Below are 22628 nucleotides of genomic sequence, written 5' to 3'. Positions count from 1 at the left end.
ATATTTTTATATTTGTATTTCATTTAAAATAAATATTTTTATTTTATATATTTTAGGGTACATCTCACTAAGAATGTAGAGTGAAAATATGGTTAAAGAATCATTTAAAATAAATATTTACATACTAAAGAATCATTTAAAATAAATATTTAAAAATAGCTTCCAAATTTCATATATAGCTGGTAGAATGAATTATTTTAGTTTGTTTTCAGTTTTAGGGATTGCTTTTTTGACTTTGTGCAATTTTATTGAACATGCAAAACACATATAATTAAAAATCAAAACTTGTAAAAGTATATATTCGTTAAGTAGAATCTAGCTGGCATTCTGTACTGTCTATCTTGTTCAAACCTCTCATTTCCTAGACATACCAGTATCGTGAATTTCTAGTTTATTTATTCAGTAGTGCATATCTCATCATACATAGCACCAAATGAATATGTAAACTATGTATCTATATTGTTTATTTTCCCCTGTCTTACAAAAGTTTAAACCTATCATGTACACGTCTATTTTCACTGAGTGAAGTAAACTGCAGATGCCTCCACACTAGTTAACACATAACCTCCTTCTTTGTTTTGCTGGCCGCGTAGGACTACCTGACGCATGTAATGGGGGCCTCCTTTTCCCCTGTCTTTACGACCACAAGAAATACCGCAATAAACCTTACTGTACACCTGCTAAGATTTATTGCTTCAAGGTCAAGCTTGGATTTCTTTTCTAGGTAAAGGTTTAGCAGTATAATTCCCTACAACATTACGCAGAATATTTGCATAATGCCACCATCCCCCAAAAAGGGGGACAGTGCCATTGTGCTTTTCTACAGGGTATGGACTTGATTTTCTTTCATAGCATCAACTAGCCACCTCACTGGACAGCCGTATGTTCAATGCAATGGCGTATCTACATATGTGAGATCTCATTCAGGATTGCAAACCTTTTTTTTTTTTTTTTTTTTTTTTTTTTTGGTGGTGGGAGGGCATGCAGAAGTTCCCAGGACAGGGATCAAACTGGCACCACAGCATGCCTTGAGCCACAGAAGTGACAACACTGGATCCTTAACCGCTGGGCTATCAGGGAACTCCTTCATGGAGGATTTTTTAACACTCTTTGATTTCATGTAACTAAATTGTCTCCAGTAGTCATGAACTGAAATAAATTATACAAAAAAGACCATGAATATTTCACTTTATTGAGTATTAATAAAAAGGTCATTCGAAATAAATAACACAGGAGTTCCCATTGTGGCTTGGTGGTAATGAGCTGGACTGGCATCCATGAGGATGTAGGTTCAATCCCTGGCCCTGTGCAGTGGGTTAAGGATCCAGTATTGCTGTGAGCTGCAGTGAAGTTTGCAGATGCAGCTCAGATATGGCATTGCTGTGGCTGTGGCGCAGGCCAGCAGGTGCAGTTCCAATTCCACCCCTCGTCTGGGGACTTCCATATGCTGCAGTTGCAGCCAGAAAAAAGGAAAAAATAATAAAATAATAACACAAAAATGCAAGGAACTATCATGGTACAAAAATGAAAAAAATATGTTTTAAAATATTAGCACTTTTTAAACAATGGGCAACAATTACACTTATATTTCAATCTCTGCCACAGTCATGAATAATACACTTAGCATAGCTGTTAAGTTTTAAATTCTACAAATATGACAAGAACTTGGTCAAAATTGATGTTTTACTCATTTTCTTGTTATATACACGGTATAGACAGTTACCAACCTTTCCTCTTTCACAGTTAATTGAATGAGTCTTTGTATTAGCTATTATTTTTAAGATTCTATTTTTCATGGATCAGCACATACGCAAATATTAGGGCAAAGTATTAAGCACAAAGATACCTTTATTTCTGTCTTTTTGATTTTTTTTTTAGTGCTGTACCCGTGGCATATGGAGATTCCCAGGCTAGGGGTCCAATTAGAGTTGTAGCTGCCAGTCTACACCACAGCCACAGCAACGCCAGATCTGAGCCACATCTGCAACCTACACCACAGCTCACGGCAATGCCAGATCCTTAACCTACTGAGCGAGGCCAGGGATTGAACCCATGTCCTCATGGATGCTAGTCAGGTTTGTTAACTGCTGTGCCATGACAGGAACTCCCAAAGATACATTTATAAAGGCCTTGTACATTAAAATTTTCCAGCAAACTCCATAAATTACAATACTATCCATTACTTTGTTTCTACAAGAGAGGTTTTAGCAGGATTTAAATGTCTTCTTAGAAAATGTAAAACAAATTAAAAATGCCATGCCAAGTGATTTTGTTATGACTGAATTGGTGTAATTTGAGTTATTTAGCTTTGTATTTACAATCACTCTGTTCTCATTGTTAATTGTATCTACTATTTAAATTGCATGTAAATTACCCACAGGGGCAATAGCCATGAATTGTATCCTAAACGAACTTTAAAGTTTTGGAAAATTTAAGAATCTATTGTGAGCAAAGATTACTGCTTAGCCTGAATGAATGGGGAAACCTCAGTATAAGGGGAAGCCTACCTTTTAACTCCTATGTAGAACAGAAATTTTAATGGATAAACAACAAAAACATGCCATTGTCAATTTCACATAGTTAGTAAAACCCGAGTGTTACAGAACTGGTTGACTTTGTCAGTTCACAGCAAGCCAAAAGGCTGAGACACCAAGATTTGCAGCAAAGAGAGGTTTTCCTTGCAAGGTGGCCATAAAAGGAAACAAATTTCAAATCTGCTTGAGAGAAGCTGGGTCCTGGCACCTGGGGCCCTTGGCTTCAGGGGCTGCAACGCTGGTACCTGGACAAACAGCTCCTCCAGCAGCAAAACACAAAGAAATTATAAGGGGCTAAAAATAACAGCCTGCATGTGCAGTGGGGACAGATTACAGACAAGGCAAAAAAACTAAAAGGGACTAGTGCCCCTTCTGAAGAGTCAGAGCAAAAAACTGTGTCCAGAGCAAAAGCAGGTACTACGCATGCCCCCGCACACAACGCCATGGAAGGCGTAGGCAGACCCCCTAGGCCAGAGCCCTGGACCTGCCCCTCCCTCCCCCGATATAAGGAACCAGCTTGCCCTGCCTCAGGGAGCAGGTGAGCAAAGGAACGCATCGCTGGTTTTCGCTTCACCCTGCTACAACCAGGGCCCCAGGAAAGCCTTGTCCGAGTGTCTTGCCTGGCTTCTTGTCAATTTATATTGGCCAAAGAAAGCCAAAACCCCAGGCTGGTGATAGAGTATCTTAGGAGGGTTCAGGTGCACTGGGGCTGCTCATGGCTGCATGGAAGCTCGACAGGATTCAAGCACATCTGCAGCATAAAATGGGGCAAATAACCAGCATTTGGGGGCACTAAAAATTAATCATTTCAAGCTTAAAAGGGCAGGTTTAGCTTTGAAGGATGGTTTGATTTTTAGCTCCACTAGTGAACTTCAAGGACAAGTGATGCGAGGAGAGACTTCCTCAGGCCACCACGTGCATGGACAGTACTCAGCAGCACACACCTCTCGGCTGGGAGAATGGAGTTCCATGAGCACCTACACATCAGAGGATAAAAGCAGACAGTAAGAGAAGGGACATGCAGAGCTTTCTGTGAGGTGACAACGGACTGGAAGCCCTCAGAAACAGTTGGGAGCCCTTTCAAATGGGACCAAGTCCTGGTAGAGCATGTGCTAGTTTTATATGATACCCAGTTATAATTTGTATTCTCATTTAAGCAGAAGACATTTTGCGTATAATTCGCAGAAGGATAAACCAGTTCCAAAGAACTATATTTAATTAGGGTATTTCTCCATTCTGTAAATAAGGAGGAAATATGCCTTGCTTATTTTTTAGGCTGTTCTCCAATTATTTTACTGTTAAACTATATGATATCCTTCATTTTATGGATATTTATACCAGCCCTTATTTCACTCTCCAGCCATGACATCCTGATGGAACATAATAAAGCCTGCCCATCGAAAGTGCCAACAGTTTACCGTCACACATCATGTGGACTGTGGCAGAGACTTTCTCTTTGCTTACATTCGTTCACTTGATGCCACACAATGTCCGATACAATTAGGAAGTTTCAGAATCTCATTTTTTTTAATTTATTATATCCCTCCAGCCTTATCTCATAAATGAGAAAGTCTTTATATAGTGGAAATTTAAAATGAAGTTAAGAAGTAGTAAAAATATTAGATACATCAAATACGTTGAGGTTCAAAAACACAGAGTGACAAGTATAGAATTATGAGCAAATAACAGGCACTTTGCAAGGTTTCACAAGTTGTGTCCTCTGGGAAGCCAGTTTTTTAGATGGAGATTAGTATCGGGAAGCTTATTTGGAATGAACACCTGTAGGAGGGAATTAAGAATAACAAAGGGATGTGTGGTGATGACCTTGGGAGCCCTTAGCAGGTGGCGACTTGCAAAGGGACGCCCCTTTGGCTGCCGTGAAGCAACAGCACCGTCTGGCCAGGAGCTGCGGGCCATCCTGAATGGGGACATCGCCCTGGGGGAGGTTCCATTGCTCAGCTGAGGCAATCCCTGCATGGCCGGTGGCTGAGGCTTCCAGCCAGAGGTGCTCCCAGAAAGTGCGGAAGAGCCATCCTGCAGAGCCATCCGATGGACCCAGCACAGGGTTCATCGCTCCAAGGCAGAAGTGGTGGGCCACGTGACAACCCGCAGGGAGCAGTTCCTTCATCCTGGGAAACGTCCAAGAATCAGCAGAAAACCTACAATATTTGGAAAGGTCCAGCAGGTACAATGGCCACTGGACACAGCAGACAAAACTGAAAAGGTAACTAGAAAAAAAAGTATATCTGTTCCCCTAAAACTTCTGAGTCGTTTCAGATCAGAGGTATATCTGCTGACTTAGGACTTGTCCGATGCTCTGGGGTCTTTTCACTGTGCTGTGAAAACAGCAAAGACAGCCCGTCTTCTTGACCTTGTTCCCATCACGCTGCCAAGCTGTTCAGTGTATTTGCGGAAACGCATAAATAAATGGAATGATCGAAATGGTTAGTATCATAAAGATGAATAATATACAGTTCGAATTGCATGCCTCAGGGTTAACCAAAATAAACAGTAAAAATACAGTACCCATTATTTCTAAAATAGAAACGGAATTAGGCAAAATTTAGTCTTTAAACAATGCTCCCAGGGGCTCACTGCTTTACCTTTGCTGCCGTCATCCGAGAGCCTTCTGTCATTGCTAATTGGAAATTTTCTTTTCTGTATATTACTTAACATGGTTATTATACTAGAATGAATGTTCGCAGTACTTTCAGTCTCCTTTCCTACTGCAGACAATCAAGGTCAAGAAAGAGATACAAAAATAGCTTCCTAGAGCAAATCCCACAAGCACACACACCAGCCAAGAAAGAGTAAATGTTCAAAGTTATTCTTAACTATCGAACGCTGATTTTCTCTATTGAAAATGCCTGCTGTAAAAATGCACATCTACTTACAGTGAGAATTTATTTGAAGATAAATTCAGGCAAATCAAACACAGCCTGTCTACATACCTATTTTCTAAGAATTTTCTGCCTTCTTATGTGTGAGGGAAATAAAAACGTTTTTCACGGCTGTGATTTTAGTCCCAGACCCAGAGAGTAAGAGATTGAGGAACGAAAGTAAATAGTGGAAGGAAACATGGCTGGATATTTCAATTTTTAATTTGATAAAAAAAATCGACCTAAAAGTCCAAGAAATCCAGTAAATTCTAAGTTGGAAACAGAGGACTCCCCAGCCACATCACAGTCAAATTTCTGTAAATCTACCATGCAAGAAAAAAATCTTAAAAGCCATCAGAGAAAAAAATATACATTGCATTTGAGGGAACACTAGATAAATAGAATTCATGTATGTTCTATTCAGAAACAATGGGAGCCAGAAAATAATATAGTGAAATGTTTATTTATCATTATTATTATTATTATTATTTGCTTCTGTTAGGGCTGCATCTGTGGCATATGGAAGTTCCCAAGCTAGAGGCTGAATCAGAGCTATAGCTGCCAGCCTACACCCCAGCCACAGCAATGCAGGTTCCAAGCCTTGTCTGCAACCTACACCACAGCTCATGGCAACATCGTATCCTTACCCTGCTGAGCGAGGCCAGGGGTCATACCTGCATCCTCGTGGATACAGGTCGGCTTCATTTCCACTGCGCCACAAAGGGAACTCACTGTAGTGAAATGTTTAAAGAGCTGAAAGAGAAAAAATTTCATTCCAGAAATCCCTATCCAGAAAACATGTCTTTATAAAAAGAAAAGTAAAATAGACATTTTAGATAAATCAAAACTGACAGAGTTCACTATCTGCATTAAAAAACCTATATGTACATTTTTTTAAGTAAAAGGAAAATGAAATATGATAAAATCTGGATCTGAATAAATGATAAAAATATGAAATGACAAACATATCATAAACATAACAAGTTTTTCTTATATTCTCAACTGTAAAATACACAACTAACATTTAAAGCAAAATTTTAACACTGTAAGATGCATAACATATGCAAACACAAAATATATGACAATGAAAAAAACGGGACATTGATGTTTCTTAGATTTAAATGAAACGATACAATATTAGTTCAAAGCAGGCTACGGTAAGTTAAGAAAAACCACATTTATATTTAGAAAAAATCTTAAAAGTAGATGTATAACTGAAAATTCAGGAATTAGTTTAATTTGTATACTCAAATTGCTCAATAAACCAAAAAGGCAGTAAGTGTATTAGTTCCCTATAACAAATCACCACAGATTTAGTAGCTACAGATAACACAGACTTACTCTCTAAAAGTTCCGGAGGTCAGAGGTCAAAATAAGATGTTAAGTTTTATTATTTTTTTTTAAATCAAAGCATTAGCAGGACTGCGGGATTTCTGAGCCCCTGAGCTCGAGGCTGCAGCTCCCCTCAGCTACTGGCCACAGCCCTCCAGCTCGGCTTCTGTCACCACACAGCCCTCTCCGGCTGACGCTGCCTGCAAACCTCTTGTAAGGACCGAGCTTGCCTCAGGTTCACCTGGATAGTCTGCAGCAACAATCCCGCATCAGACTCCTTAACATCTGCCACATCCCCTGCGTCATCCTCCCAGGTCCTAGGCTGTGGAGGTGGATATAACTGAGGGCAGCTGCTGGGCTGAGGCAACAAGAAGGCAGAAATTGAAGGAAAATGGATTAAGGAGGAAACAGAAAGTAAACAACTCTGCCAATGATCACGTTATATGCAAATGAGCCAAACACTGCAATTCCAAGACAAAGATTCCCGTTAAACAAATGGCCTAACGGTATGCTGTGTCTAAGAAATGCTCTTTAAATACAGGCCTGGAAAGAGGTAAAAGTACAAGCTGAGAAAAGCATGATATATGAAACGAATTATAGGAGTGGGAGAGCTGGTGCGACTATCCTAACATGAGAAACAGTAGAATTTGATAGGAGTGTCCTACTGATAAAGGGAGGCTGTTTTAACAACAGGAAACAGTCAATCCATCAGGACATCAAGGTTGTGTTTCTCATAGAAGAGTTTCAAAATGAAGAAAAAATAATGGAATAAATGGAGTTGTGAGCAAGTGTGCAAGCATACGGAACACTGTAAGGCTACACGTGCAACAGCTGTGGACAAGATTCAGTGAGGACACAGCTGAGTAAGACACTAAGACAAATCACACGGATATTTACAGGCCAATACACACAACAACTATAGGATACACAAGTTTATCACGTGCACACAAAATATTCACCAAGACAACAACAGCCTCAGTCATAAAGCCAGTGGCTACAACAGGTCTCTGCACAAATGGGGTTAAAACAGAACAGCAAGGATATCAAAAGGTCCCCGAATAGCTGAAAACCAAAGTGTATGTTAATAATTAACTCATGAGTTATAGCAAAAACCACAGTGGATACATTTTAAAAGTGAAAATGAGGAGTTCCTGCGGTGACACAGTGGGTTAAGGAGCCAGCGTGGCTGCAGCCGTGGTGCAGGTCACAGGGGCAGCTCCTGTTAGATCCCTGGCTCGGGAACTTCCATGTGCCTCAGGTGCACCAGACAAAGAAAAAATAAAATAAATAAATAGTAAAGTTGAAATCCTTGCTGAAAGGAAATGTATGCATGCAAATACCGGAGTTAAAAGAAGAAACATTTAATGATACGTTTTACTTCACTTAGTGAAAGAGAACAAATTAAACCTATAAAAGCAAGAACATCACAAAGACGTTTCTCGACATGCTGTTTTGAAGAGAAGCAGCCTGATGCAAAAAGCTCGACACCGTGTTTGCTAAATTCTTCCATTTATCCGAAGCTCCCAAGTACGTAAAACTAACCTGGGGGGACAGAGACCCATTCAGGAAGGAGCCCCAGCTCTCTCGTCTTCCCATCCGAGTCCTTTGAGGCTTCTCACCCCTCATTCTCAAGAGCTCAGGACGGAGCTCGGCCTTTCCTCGGCCCCCGCCCCCAGCCTCCCCCCTGCACGGTGGTCCCAGGGGCCGCCAGGGAGCGCAGCCAGCATCTCCTCGCAGCTCCATCCTCAGACACTGACCCCAACGACCAGCCTCTGGGGAGCCCTGGACCCCCACGAGGAGCCACGGGAGTGAGAGACTAGAAACAGCTCTGGTTCCTAGGAAGTTTGCTGGCAAACTGTGACAGCAAACACCCTCCGAACCATCATACACATAAACCCCAGATCACCCACTTCTATGAGCACAGGGCATAAGGGCCTATGCCTACCCACCCAGGGGTGGGGGGACGCTTAGCAGCAGGACGCAAGCTCATCCTGAAAATAGAACTTTCGGTCAAAATGACAAGGCACCTTCCAGGGGGAGGGAACAATTCCCTGTCGCCTGGAGAGGAGAGGAAATTGGTATTTTTAAGGAACTGAGCAGAAGGAAAGACGAAAAGGGGCCCAGCGTGTGGAGAGAGAGGAAGAGCAGGGGCGCTGCCAAGGAAATCAGGCGGGGCCAGGATTTTCGCCTTTAAAGCGGGAGGGTCGCCTGCCAGGAGGACTCTTCGCAGTCCTTAAACGGTACCTGTGTTTGCAGAAACGCACGAGAAGCACAGCCAAGACGCTGTTGCAGGCGTCCCGGCAGGAAAACTCGAGCCGGGACCGCGGTTTACGAGGAAAGAGGAGCCGCTCGTGCCCAGAGAGGCGGGAAATGGGGCCGACGTGGGAGTCCGTTCAGCCCCCGGCACGCAGGGGACAGGATGACAGCGGTGGCATCGGCGGGGACGCTGCCCGCAGAACTGCAAGCACAGCCTTGGCGCAAAGAAATGGCCAGGAGCAGGAAAGCAGGGTCCCCTCCCGTCTGGGCAAATGCTTCCGGAACACTCCGCAGAAAGCAGCCACTTCCACGCCACTGCATGAGGCAGGCAGAGTATTCGAACTAAAGCCAGACGAGAAAGAGAGAACTGCCAACCAGTATCCTCCCCGGGCATGTGGAGACTGAGAGAAGCAGCGCTGGGCTCCCTGGGCCGACAGCTCGGAGGCGTCCTGCTTTTGCCAAGCGCAGGAGGGCCCTTGCTGCGGGGCTGGGAATGTGCCCCATGTATTAACGGGGGTGCTTACACCCTTTTATCAAAACTCATTAGCAATAACATGTGCTTCGTAAAGTATTCTTCAGTGAATTTTGTTTTAAAAGTCCTAAGGTAAAAATATGTCAGGAAGAGCTAAAAATAACAAAACATTGTAGCTGGAAAGCAGAGGAAGATTAGAGGGGAGTTAGAATAGTCTAGAATTTTTTTCTTTCCTTTATGGCTGAACCCATGGCATAAGGAAGTGCCTGGGCCAAGGACTGAGTCAGAGCTGCAGCTGCAACCTATGCCACAGCTGCAGCAACACCAGATCCTTAACCTACTGTGCCAGGCCGGGAATCAAACCCACACCTCTGCAGTAACCTGAGCCACCGCAGTCAGGTTCTTAACCCACTGTGCCACAGTGGGAACTCCAAGTAGCCCAGAATTTTTTAAAGCATCATTTCAACAAGTAGGTATGATTATATAATGCTAACACACAGACAAAAATTACTCTCTGAGAAGTTTATTATTTGTAAGAGAAACAGGGAGAAAACTGTCATATTGTTAGAATAAAAGATAAAGAGATAGTAGGGAGTTTCCACTGTGGCTCAGTGGTAATGAACCCAACTAGTAATCATGAGGATTTGGGTTCAATCTCTGGCCTCGCTCAGTGGGTTAAGGTTCTGGCATTTCCACGCGGTGTAGTGCAGCTCAGAGATGTGACTTGGACCTGGCATTTCTGTGGCTGTGGTGTAGGCTGGCAGCTGTAGCTCTGATTCAGCTCCTAGCCTGGGAACTTCCATATGCTGCATGTGCAGCCCTAGGAAGCAAAAAGGAAAGAGAAAAAGAAATAGTAATTAGTGTTTATTCACATAAAATGAAGAAAATCAAAATTAAAGCCAGAGTGGCAAAAACAATAACGCTTTTAAAAGGTCTGTAGATTGTTTTACCTGTTCATTGCTTTCCTTATTTCAACAAAATGGAGACAGCCATAGATCATATAGTATTAGTTTAAATAAACTAAATGGAGCAAAAAATAAAATGGAACTCAATGTAGAAGACAAACTTAAAGACAACTTGAGACAGAAGATGAACTTACAAAACTTACTGAATAACAGGTAATGAGAATAAAACACGGACAGAATGAGCATAAGAGACAGAGAGGGGAGATGATAAATACCCAGTGTGTAAATGGAAATGGAATATACAATTTGTGAATCAGTCATTAAAGGAGCAACCACACATTAGAACAGAACGTCGGGGGACCCCTGCACCTGTCTTCAGCTAAAACTTGGCCTGGCATTCACGACCGCATAACTAACACCACAGCTCCTGCCTCAACCACTGCAAACCCCAGTAGTTCTGGAAATTATGAGAAGTTTCTTGAAGTCTTCCTCTTCACCGCTGTGTCGCATGTGTCCTTTCACTTTTTATAGAGCTTTTTATGGTGCTATTCCGTCTTACCACCAGCTCCCCAAAGGACGGTGAGGCCTGATGGCCCATGAAGGCCCCCACCGCGTGACAGCCATGATGATGCTGTCCCAGTGCCCGAGGCCACCCGAGGGCCGGTACCGCCCCTGCTGTCCGGAGCACAGTCTTACCCGCCCGTTGAGAAGCACTGAGGTCCTCTTCCCTGCGACCCTTAAATAAGTGGATTCATTCGAACCCTTTCTCTTGGAGTTCTCCTCGTGGCTCAGCAGGCTAAGGACCTGACACTGTTGCCATGAGGATGGGGGTTCAAACCCTGGCCTCGCTCAGTGGACGAAGGATCTGGCGAGGCCACAAGCGGTGGTATCGGTCACAGATGTGGCTCAGGTCTGGTGCTGCTGTGGCTGGGGGACAGGCCAGCAGCTGCAGCTCTCATGTGACCCCTGGTCTGGGACCTTCCATACGCCACAGGTGGGGCCATAAAAAGGAAACAACAGAAACAACAAAAAGAAACCCTGTCTCTTGCTCTGAGTATCAGCGTTTTTGAATAGAATGTTGGTCACTCACAATGAAACACGCCAATCCATGCTCCCAGCTTTCTCAGACACAGACCTAGCTTAGACAGTCCAGTTAACACACCTTCGGTTTGATATGGGATCCTTTCACAAATGATCAAATGAAATAATTTCAATAATTTGATGGAGAAATGGTAAAAACAAAAATTGCTATCTTACATTGAGAATACTTCATTTGTTCTAGCTATATATTCATTTTTAAATATCAAGGAAAATGAATATTCTCATAAAAATAAGAAGCTAATTGCAGAAGAGTGAGAAGATCAGCTTCAGATATGAATTTTGCCGCTGTCAAAATCACTAAATACAGAAATAACCAAGAAAATAGAATGTGGTCCAAGAAGTCTGTACATGTTCAAACCAACAGCATGTGGAAACCGCAGAAAGATATTTCGACAGCATTATCTCTTTAATATGAAAACCATACTCGTATTCTCCAAATTGCCCTGTAACCGATGACATGTAAGCACACTTTGAATAAAAATTGCGGGGATAGTGGGAAAAAGTATTTAGCCTTCAGTTACATAAAGTTTAGGTTATTTTCCAAGCCTACTTCAACGAATGATACCTTGAGAAATAACTGTGAAAATAAATTGTATCAACAGTGCTTTTTTAATTTATATGTTCAGAATAAATGATTCAGTTATGAAAGAATTATGAGCACCCATTGACAGGGTAGAAAAGACATATTATGTTCATCATGGCACAATGAACAAGAGAAGGTGAAAAATGCCATTAGGAGACTTTTGGCAAATACTTCACGCGCTCACTTATGACATAGACTTTTTAGAATGCTATGGGGAACCCATCAAATTTATTCCTAACATAGTGCAGTAGAATATCTTCGTGATACTAAAATTAATACAGCGCTAGAAAATAAATTCATTTTGCATTCATTATTAGGTAGAGTATAATGAATAGCCATTAATCAGAATTTATATCCCATACCTTCTAACATTAACGAAAAATATTAGGACACATTCTAAATGGAAGAACAAGTGACATTTTCTTTTATAAAATATAGGCAATAGTTCTGGAGAAATTAAACTCTCCCACTTAACCAGAGAAACGACTGCCATTTCACGAAAATATCATTTATTTAAAAATTCAGATGCTCATTTTCGTCAAATCTGCCTCAAATGCTATGCTTTTCATTTCAGCTTCCACTCTCGCGGATAGCTAGATCATTTCTTCAAAGAGTTTTACGGAAGCGAGACTACGAATCCTGAGAGATTGCAAGCGATTTGAAGCTCGTCGAAGGAAAGTTCGTCAGCCCAGCAGCTGGAGCCCCAGGGAAGGGTCCCCGGCGGCCAGGGCATCCCTCTCGCGGCAGGTGCGCCCCCTCCGCCCCGCCCCTGGGCCGCGACTCTCCCGTCTGCCCTTTCCTTCCTCGGGGTCCTTCGTTTGATGCGGACGACACTCACCTGTAGTTCCTGGCCCCGCCTCGCCTCCTAATCATATCCAGAATTTTCCGGGCTCAAAACTTAGAGAAAAATGTCCCTTTCAAGGAAGTTAGAAAAGCTGCCCATACATCCCCCCGTTTAACTGCGGGCTGCTGGCTTCTCCGTGGCCCCGAGACTACCCCTCTGTGAGGTCGCCCTAGGCTGGCTCTAATGACATGGCGAACACATGACAACGGTCACCAAGCAGCCTTTCGTCCCATCTCTGCTGGCAGCGCGAGTGTGGCAGGGGCAGCGCCGGCGCCGGCCCGCTGCCTCCTGGCTCCCTTCCTTCCTGCCCCGCCCCCGAGGCTCCCAGGACCCTCGTCCGCATCTGCCCGACGCCTCCGTCGCTGCCTCCGGGTCGGTATTTCCGGGGTTTCTACCCTGACGCCTCTGTGCTCTTCGGTTGTTTATGCACCGTGTGTCCCGCGCACATTCACGTGACTTCACTTTCTCCATGAAATCACCCAGATTTCACAGGAAATTTCTCCTACAGCTCCAGGCTAGTACTCCTAACTTCCGAATAAGCATCTCGAATAGCAGAATACCGCCCTTGCTATGCTGAGCATCCTCCTTGTGCCAGGTTGGGTTTTCTGGAAGGCACACACATCCTGCCATGGGGTGGCGGGTTCGATCCCTGGCCTCTCAGTGGGTTAAGGATCCGGCATTGCGGTGAGCGGTGGTGTAGGTCGCAGGTGTGGCTTGGATCCCGCGTGGCTGTGGCTGTGGCTGGGGTGTAGGCCTGCGACTGCAGCTCTGATTCCACCCCCAGCCTGGGAACGTCCATACAGGGCAGGTGGGGACTAAAAAGCCAAATCAAAACCTTCCTTTGTAAACACGGGGCCCTAGACTCATGGAGAATAGGCTCGTCAGTGAGAGGAGAGGCGGGAGCCGAGGATGGTCCGCCCGAGTTCCCCTGTTCACCGGCCTTTCACCTCTCAGTACAGAGCGTCAGTGAGCACGGCTGTTACAGGGTCAGATCTTTCCGGATTTCTCTTGGATCTCGTCGGTGCTGGTACCACATACAGTAAGTAGTCTCATCTCCGGCTCTACTTGGCTGCGACCGTTTCTCAACTTGACTTTTCTTCCATGAGTTTAGCAGGTTTGCAGAGAGTCAGTCAGGTATTTTGAAAAATGTCACTTCTTCTCTTTAACCCTTGCCTGACCCCTTAAAACCTTAGCAGACTGTTTTGTTTTTGTTTTTGTTTTTATTTAACAATATGCACTTATGATGTTATCTTTTCTTGGACTGATAGCTTATTTCATTGTCATTGCTGACAAATATTCCATTGCATGATTTTGCTGAAGTTTCTTTTCTTTTTCTTTTGAAAGGCTTCTTACAGAAGTGGTAATTATGGATAAAGTAGCCATAATCATTTGCATGCACATTTTGGGCATACATTTTCAAATCAGTTGGGTAGCTATCTAGGAAATCAGTTGATGCCTCTCACGGCAAGTCCATCTTCATCGTTGTGAGAGATTGCCAGCTGTCTTCCACAGCGGCTGTGCCAATCTGCATTCCAGCAGCAACAGGAGTTCCTATTACTCTGGATCCTTGTCAGCAATTGGTATTAAGCTTTGGATTGTAGCCATTCTAATAGGTGCCTAATTGTATCTTGCTGTTTATTTTTCCAATACCTTCATGACAAATGAGGTTGTGCATCCTTTCAGATGCTCGTTTGCCATGTGTATCACCCCCTTGGTAAGGTGTCTGTTCAAGGCTTGTCACTATCTTTAAAATTTCCTTAGGTTCTCATTGATGACTTGGAAAAAATATATTTTATATTCAAGTGTTTTATCGCATATGTGTTTTGCAAATTATTTCTCTTACTCTATCACTCTTTTGTGGTGTAGAAGGATTTCATTTTAATAAGACTAAGAAATGATTTCTTCATGAATAGCGCTTTCAGTGTTTTGCATGCAATTCGTTACTCAACCTAAAGCATCAAATATTTTCTCCTTTCCACCAGATTTTTTTAATTTTGCACTTTATATTTACCTGAATGATTTATCTTTGTGAGAAATACAAAGTGTGAATCTGGGCTCATTTATGTATTCTTTTGCAGATGGAATTCCAAATTGTCTTTAGCACCATCTGAGAACACAATCTTTGTCAAAATGATTTTGCTCATTTGTCACATAGCTGTTTACTTGGTGTGACTGTCGCCAGGCTCTCTGTCTGTCCCAGAGTGCTAGGTGTCTGTTCTTTCACAGGGACTGTTCTGTGCTCAGTACTGTGGCCTTATGGGAAAATCTTAAAATAGGGGGAAATACAACTTTGTGGTTCTTCCCTGTTGTGCTGGCTAATCTGGGACACTTGCCATTCCCTGTATATTTCAGAATTAGTTGTTCAGTATCTACAAAATAGCTTCTAGGAATTTGTTTGAAATTGCATTCAATCTATAGGTTAAGTGGCTGGAGTTGACACCTTAGCTCTATTGAATCTCACAGTCCATGATCCTATATTACCTTCCCATTTATTTAGGTCTGTTCTGAGCTCATCATTAAAATGTTCGAACTTTGGAGTTTTGGTTGTGGCTCAGTGGAAACAAATCTGACTAGTATCCATGAGGATGCAGGTTCAATCCCTGGCCTCGCTCAGTGGGTTAAGAATCTGGCGTTGGCGTGAGCTGTGCTGTGGATTGCAGGTGCGGTTCAGATCCCATGTTGCTGTGGCTGTGGTGTCTGCCGGCAGCTGCAGCTCCCATTTGACCCCTAGCCTGGGAACCGCCACATGCTGCAGATGCAGCCCTAAAAAAGCAAAACAAACAAACAAAAAATTAAAAATTAAATTCCTTTTTTAATTTGGTGGATACTAATGTGTTTTAATTTCAAATTATAATTGTTCATTGCTGGCATACATAGAAGAAATTGACTTTGGTATACTAACCTTTTATCTTTCAACAATTGTAAAATTGCCAAGTAGTTCCAGGAGCTTTTTGGTATATTCTTTGGGACTTTCTACACAGTCATGTATTCTGTGAAAAAAAAAAAAGATGGTTTGAGTTTTCCTTCTTTGTATAGCTTTTTTGTGTTTTCTGGTCTTAATGACTTATGACGTAATGGCATGTGGCCTAATGACTTAACGGCGTTCTTGTCTTTTGACTTCCACTTGCGCTTTAACAGACACGTGAGCGGTGACCTCTTGTCCTCTTCCCGTCTCAGGGGGGACCGTCCAGTGTCTCACCACTAGCCGTTTTGGGGAAACGCTCATTTTCAGGTAGAGGAAATCTTCCTCTAATCCTACGTTACCGAGAGGTGTTAGCATCAACTGGAGTTGGACTTTCTCAAATGCTTTCTCTGCACTTATTGATATGATTTTATGCTTTTCCTCTTTACCCTGTTAATAAGAGAGAATATGTGATTGATTTGTGAATGCCGAACCAGTCACAATTACCTGGAATAAATCCATCTTGAGCATGTTGTATAACTCTTTTTATAGACTGTTGAACTTGATTTACCTATGTTTTTTAGTGTTTTGTATCTATGTTCATGTGACATGCTGATTTATGTATTTTTTCTTGTAATGTATGATAATGCTGGTATCATAGAATAAGTCAGGAACTATTTCCTCTACTTCTATATTCTGGGAAAGATTCTAGAGAATTGGCATGCTTTATTTCTTAAGTGTTTGGTAGAATTCAAAAGCCAACCCATCTGGACTGACACTTTCTGCTTAGGAAGCCATTAGTGATTCCATTTACTCAATATATATGGGGATATTCAGAGAGTCTATTTCTCTTTGTGTAAATATTGGTGCACTGAGTGTATTTTTGAATTATGGTAGCATGGGCTTAATAAAGAGAGCTGGGAAATAGTCACTCAGCTTCTATTTGGGGAAATAGTTTGACAGATTGATGTTCATTTTTTGCTGAGTATTAGCTAGAATTCACCGGTGAACCACCCCATCTGGGTTTAGGATTTGGTTTTTTGGTATTTTAAAACATCTTTAGGTCTCCTTGGTTTAGCACTGTTTTATGTTAAGGTGTTCTATTTCTGTGTTGATAGTTTATCTATTTTTTTTCTATTCATTATTGAATGCTACTTATGATGTAACCAACTATTATAGTTATGGCCTGTTTCCCCCTTCAGCTTTATCAGTTTTTGCCTCATGTAATTTAGGGCTCTATATTGAGATGCATTTATTTTTATACCTCTTACATCTTTGTGGTAAATTAATAATTTTATCATTATAAAACATAACATTTTCTTGCTGGTAACATCTGTTTTAAACTCTGTTTTGTCTGTTAGTAGCATAGATGTGCCAATACTTTTTGATTACTGTTTTCATGGTATATTTTTCCATCCTTTTAAATATTAACCCATTTGTGTCTTTCATTTTAAAATGTCTCATTGAGACAGCATCTAGGTGTATCGTGATGTTTGAAGCATTCTGACAATCTCAGTCTTTTGGCTACAGTCTTTCATCTTTTTACACTATTGTCGCAAGATACTTAGAAAATTTACCATTTTATCCATTTTAAAGTTCTATTCCAGCAGCAGTTAGCACAGCCGCAAGACTGTGGACTTATCGTGACTACCTAGTTCTGGAGTATTTTCATCTCTCTGACACACACACCCTGCCCATTACATAGTCATTCTCTCTCCATTCTTCCTATAGCCCTACACACGCACCCAAATTTACTTCTGTTCTCTTGATTTGTCTAATCTGGATCTTTCACAAAAATGGGTTATTGCAATATATCATCTTTTTTTAAAAAGCTTAGTTTAGGTTTCAAGTTTCATCCCTAATGGGGCACATATCAGGACATTGTTCCTTTTTATCTCTGAATACTATTCCATTGTATGGATATCCCGCTTTTTGTTTATTTTTTCATCAGGTGATGGACATTTGATGATATCCACTTTCAGGCATTACGAATAATGCTGCTATGAAAACTCCTATACGAGTTTATTTGAACACATGTTTTCAATTCTTCTGAGCAAAATTAGAATTGTAATTGCTGGATAATGTGGTAATTCCATTTAACTTTTGAGGAACCTGATAAATTGTTTTCCACAGTAGCTGTTCTATTGTACATTCCCATCAGCAATGTGTGTGGTTTCTAATTTCTCTTGCCCTCATCAACACCCTAGTCTTTTTTTTTTTTTTTAACTCATACTGGTGGATAGAATGCAGTATCATTATAGTTTAATACATTTGCATTTCATGCGATTATTGCTACGGGAGGGCATTTGCAATTTATTTTTCATGCCTTATGTCTCATATTGACTTGTACACTTCTACTCCGTGTTTTTGTGTGAGCTATTTTCTACGGTGACGTTTTAATCCCTTTTTTTGTTATTTTCCTATATTTTCACATAATTTCTTTTTTTTTTTTTTTCTGGTCTTTTGTTGTTGTTGTTGTTGTTGTTGCTATTTCTTGGGCCGCTCCCGCGGCATGTGGAGGTCCCCAGGCTAGGGGCCGAATCGGAGCTGCAGCCACCGGCCTACGCCAGAGCCACAGCAACGCGGGATCCGAGCCGCGTCTGCAACCTACACCACAGCTCACGGCAACGCCGGATCGTTAACCCACTGAGCAAGGGCAGGGACCGAACCCGCAACCTCATGGCTCCCAGTCGGATTCGCCAACCACTGTGCCACGATGGGAACTCCCACATAATTTCTTAACAGTTGCCCTCGGGATTAAAATAAATATCCTAAACTAAACCAGTATAGCTCACATTAGTTACAGTTTCAAAAGCACACAAAAACTTCTTCCAACGTGACGGCTTCTTTCCTCCTTTTTTGTTTTGTGACATTATTGTCATAAGTTATATCTTATCTACCATAAGCTCACTGACATAGATCGTTACTGCATTACGAAGCTTTTTATATTGTATTGAGGGAAATAATTACAACTGAATGCACATACACTTTTATATTTAGTTATAGAGTTATGCTTGACAGTGGCTTTTATTTATCCATGTAGTGTCCAGTTGCTGTCTACTGTACTCTAATTTAAAATTGAAGAATCCTTTAGTATCACTTGCAAAGCATATCTGCCAGCAATTAATTCTGTCAATTGATGTTTATCAGGGAATGCCTTAAATCATCTTCATTTTTGAAAGACAGTTTTACAGGGTATAAAATTTTTCTGTTAGATTTCATTTTAGCAGTTTGAATATATCTCGCCACCAGCTCGTGTCCTCCATAATTACTGATGACATAATTCAGCTGTCTTACTGAGTATCCCTTGTATGTGGTCAGTTCATTCTGTGCTTTTTGCTTGATTATTTTTTATATTAATTTCTTTTGCTTCATTTTTATATTAATCTTTTTTTCTTAAAGATTACTTATCCTTGGCTTTAAATAGTTTCTTATAATGTCTCTAGTCATGAATCTCTGAGTTTATCCTGTTTGGAGTATGTTGTGTTTCTTGGAGAGATAAGTTAGTGTTTTTCACTAATTTGAAAAAAAATTCTTTAAGTATTATTTTTGTCCCCTCTCTTTATCTTCCCTGGGACTCCCATTTTGTGTGTAATTATGCTTTTGGGTTTCTCATAGTTCTATGAGGTACTGTTAATACTTCATTATAGTTTTCTTTATGTTTTTCAGACTGGATCATCTCAATTGCCCAATCAATTATTTTATACTGTCTTCTGCCAGCTCAGATCTGGTGTTGTTCTCCTTTAATAGACTTTTCATTTCAGATACTGTACTTTTCAACTCAAGAGTTTCTTTTGCTATTTTTCTGAATTTTATATTATTGCTCATACCCTTTATTTGGAGAAAGTTTATTCTCAAACTTTTCTACAATTCTTTGGACATGATTGCTTTCAGTTTGAACATACTTATTAAACTATATGATTAAAAGTATTTATTTATTAAGTTCAAATGCTGAGCTCCATCAGGAACTGCTCCTACAGACTGTTTTCTCTCTCCAATCTATAACCCATATATTTCTTGTTTCTTTGCATGTTGTCATAGTTTTGCTGTTCATATGTTGAAAATAGAACATTAAAATTATATAATATGTCAATTCTGGAAATAAAATCCCCACCATATTTGCTTCTGTTGCTGTGTATTGCTGTTGCTATTTTTTGTTCTTGCTTCTGCTTTTGTTTTTTGTTTGTTTGTTTTTGCTGTTTAGTGACCTTTCTGAACAGATCATGTAAATTCTGTATTTTTTGTTGTATATTTGCTCTGAAATCTCTTTTTGATTAGCCCATTGGTCAGCTAATAATTAGATAAAGATTTCCTAAAATACTAGAACCAATAAGTCTCCCAGTCTGTGTTGAGGGTCTGTTTGTGTGTTTGGGGCACATCTTTAATGCTTTGCAGGCATTTATTTCTACCTAAGCTTTTGCTTCCAGTTTGGGCTGAGCCCCAGATTCTGCCTGATGTGAGAGACTAGGGCCTTCTTAGATTTTTCTTCAACATGTACAGAGCCCAGTACATATGAGAGGTCTTCTATAGCCCAAGAGTTATTTTATAGTTTTTTTTTTTTAAACTTCCTATGAATTTTGAATCATCCCTTAGCTCTTGCTTTTATTTTTTTTTAAATAACCTTTTTATTATTTCAATTCTTATTACCTCCTGAGGCAGCTGTCATGTTAGACAGTTGCCATTGATGTTTTTAAAAAGGACCCCAAGGTGAAAGTTGTGCACTTTGACGGAGCCCTTGAGTCAGGTAAAATAATAACAACCCTGAGTAAAAGGTTTCTAGGCAGCTGACAATGTAGTAATATAGTGACAATATTCTGGAAATGGCCTTGCAGAATTTCCAAATTCATTCAGTCTCTCCAGTGGAGGTGATTGGTTTTTCCTTACTACCTTGATTGGGAGGCTACTGATTCTCAAATCTACCACTGAGCTGGGGAAAGATGGAATGAAGTGAGTTGCATCAACAAGGTCTCAAAACTCACTTTTCTTACTAAAATCTACTGTTTTTCTTCAATAAACTCCCCTCAGATTGATGCAAGTTTTTGGTTAATTTAGAGTTTTAAAATTTTGAACTCTAAAATTCACTGTGTTTTGGCCACTGTATTCATTCCTTTGGTGGAGAAATGCATTTTTTAAAGGTCCTTAATCTACCATTCCAGGAATGGTCTCTTCTGGGGTTATTTATTATCTCTTTCCCTTGCCTATGTTAACAGTACTTTCTACTCCTTGAATATATTAAAATATATTTTGTCTGATATCAATGAGTATAGTATGATTTGATTCATTCTGTATTTTATATTACATATATTTTTGTTTTGTTTACATAGTCTTTATTTAAATCCTTTCCAGGTATCATATGTGTTTTTTAAATGCCTTTAGAAGTTATGGATCTTTTTCAATTTAAAGAAAGGGATAAATTAAGAGTTTGGCTTCACATGTACGCTCTATTATAGATAATAGATAACTAACAAGGACTTACTGTGTGGCACAAGGAACCATACTCAATATTCTATAATAAACTATATGGGAAAATTCTGAAAAAAATGGAGATATATATATATATATAATATATACATATACATGATATATATAACTGGATCACTTTGCTGTACACCAGAAACTAATACAACATTGTAAATCAACTATAGTCCAATAAAACTTAATGAAATGAAATTTTTTAAAAAGTCGTATTTTCTGCTTAAAGTCATATTTTTCATTTTAAATAGAATATTGTGTGTAAATTCCATATTATGTATTATGTTGTTAATGTTCAGTTTTAAGAATGAAATAGTATCTATGAACTCTTATTTTGTTTTAGATTTTCTATAGTCATCTAGTGTTGTGTCTGCATTTACATATACCTCAGAATTTTTTGTTGTATTCATTCATATAAAATGATTATAAGATTATTGGCTGACAATTTAATTCATTTTCATGTGCTTGGCTGACAACGAATGGCGTAATACATGGGGTTGTTGATTTATTTTGCTTTGGCTTGTTTTTATATTCCACAGATGAGTGAGATATATATTTATTTTTCTCCATCTCACATATATCACTTAGCGTAATATCCTCAAAGTCCATCCATGCTGTCAGGTGTTTAGCACGTTGCAGAATTTTCAAAACCAGAAATACAGTGTGGTATATGTGAAACTTACATAATGTTACCTCAATAAGAATATTTTTAAAATAGTTTTTAAAATAATAGAAATAATGCCAGCTGTCATTTTTTGAGTCTTTACTATATACCAAGCCATTTGTCATTAAAGTAGCTTATATGCTCTAGTCCTTAATGTGTTTACTAAAAGTAAGGCTCACTTCAGAGGATATGAGAAATGAAGGCTAAGAGAGTTTATAGACATTTGCGCTTTGACACAGACAGAAAATATGGATGTTTCGATGCACTTCCCATCCCATCTGACTTCAAAGCCCATGCATGAATACTCTTTACTGCACTTCCAATGAGTAATGATTTGCACTTTCCAAAGAGAAAGTCTCGTAGTATAACGAAATATTGATGTTTGCTCTTTGGATTGGGTTTACTTAAATATATACTTACGAGACAGCATGGCACAACACGAAGAAATTTGAAGAAGAGTAAGCAAACCTCTAGTTCAAAATCACATCAGCATCTAACCACAGGAGTGGGATGGTAAACAGTGGAATAACCAAAGGAAAATCCAATTTTAGCTAGGTCAGAAAAATCATTTTCTCCTGAATATAAGCTAGTATATTCTTTGTTCAAATTATCGAGAATGGCCACATTTTCAAAAAGTTTACAAGTTCATTTTTTTCTTTTGTTTTTATCCAAAATGTCATATTG

General features: G+C 40.3%; 1 long non-coding RNA gene across 3 annotated transcripts; it reads right to left on the bottom strand.

Annotated features, from left to right (window-relative positions):
• Positions 1-1671: 1671 nt before the first annotated feature.
• LOC110255551 (uncharacterized) lies at positions 1672-11418 on the bottom strand. 3 transcript variants are annotated; one of them, XR_014816905.1, is made up of 4 exons: positions 11075-11418; positions 6987-7103; positions 6061-6166; positions 1672-4928 (listed from the first exon to the last, which is right to left on the bottom strand). It is a non-coding gene; the product is annotated as an uncharacterized LOC110255551 (long non-coding RNA). The 3 variants fall into 3 exon arrangements; XR_002336097.2 differs by lacking the exon at positions 11075-11418 and having other exon boundaries at positions 6987-7135; XR_014816904.1 differs by lacking the exon at positions 11075-11418 and having other exon boundaries at positions 1834-4928; positions 6755-7138.
• Positions 11419-22628: the final 11210 nt, after the last annotated feature.

The sequence above is a fragment of the Sus scrofa genome, chromosome 9, assembly GCF_054392235.1.
Source record: "Sus scrofa isolate SSC_HxYL_T2T_F1_AM1 chromosome 9, Sscrofa_HxYL_maternal_Yorkshire_Landrace_v2.0, whole genome shotgun sequence".
NCBI classification, from domain to species: Eukaryota; Metazoa; Chordata; class Mammalia; order Artiodactyla; family Suidae; genus Sus; species Sus scrofa.
This window is presented reverse-complemented; position numbering and strand designations above follow the sequence as displayed.